Source organism: Ovis canadensis, chromosome 6, assembly GCF_042477335.2.
Source record: "Ovis canadensis isolate MfBH-ARS-UI-01 breed Bighorn chromosome 6, ARS-UI_OviCan_v2, whole genome shotgun sequence".
Lineage (NCBI taxonomy): Eukaryota > Metazoa > Chordata > Mammalia > Artiodactyla > Bovidae > Ovis > Ovis canadensis.
In genome coordinates, this window is record NC_091250.1 from 72,731,689 (window position 1) to 72,732,448 (window position 760).

At 36.8% G+C, this 760-nt stretch overlaps 1 pseudogene; it reads left to right on the forward strand.

Annotated features, from left to right (window-relative positions):
• The first annotated feature begins 248 nt into the window (after nt 1-248).
• On the forward strand, nt 249-496 carry LOC138931557 (cytochrome c oxidase subunit NDUFA4 pseudogene; annotated as a pseudogene).
• The last annotated feature ends 264 nt before the right edge of the window (nt 497-760 follow it).

The following is a 760-nucleotide window of genomic DNA, read 5'->3' on the forward strand; positions in this document are numbered from 1 at the left end:
TATATAAAAACATTTAATATACAATTAGAATGAATTTTTGCAGTAGGGAGGAAATGAGAGAAAAGAAAAAATAGCAAACAAAATTGAAAGAAGCATAAACCATTGATGATAACACACCATGAACTTAGGGCTGTGATAAATCCAACTCCACACCTGAAGTCTAAATACTAAAATAGGGTGACTGCTTAATCCCAGGCTTTTCTGCTTAGTTTTGCTCTCAGTTTGGACTCAAGGCTTCTGTCACAGCCATGCTCTGCCAGATCATCAGTCAGGCCAAGAAGCATCCTAGCTTGATCCCCCTCTTCATATTCATTGGAGTGGGAGGTACTAGAGCAGTGCCATATGTCATGCTCCTGGCATTGTTCACTCCCAATATCAATTGGGACAGAAAGAATAACCCAGAACCCTAGAACAAGCTCAGTCCTAATGATCAGTACAAGTTCTACTCTCTGAATATAGATTATAGAAACTAAAGAAAGAAGGTCCAAACTTCTAAATGAAATGTGTCACTGTAAAGCTGCTTAGAATGAAGGTCTTCCAGAAACCATCCATACACTTTTCCACTTAACCAGGAGATATTTTCCCCCTAAATGTATGAAATTATGTTGGTGTGTTGTGTTGGGGTTTACACTGATGAATGAATAGTCTGAAACATGAAAAAGTAAAAACATGTTCAAGTAATAAAGTTAAGAAAATACTGCAGAAAGTCTTGAAAACAATTGGAAACCAAAATATACTATGTGCTATGTTCAAAGTAGCA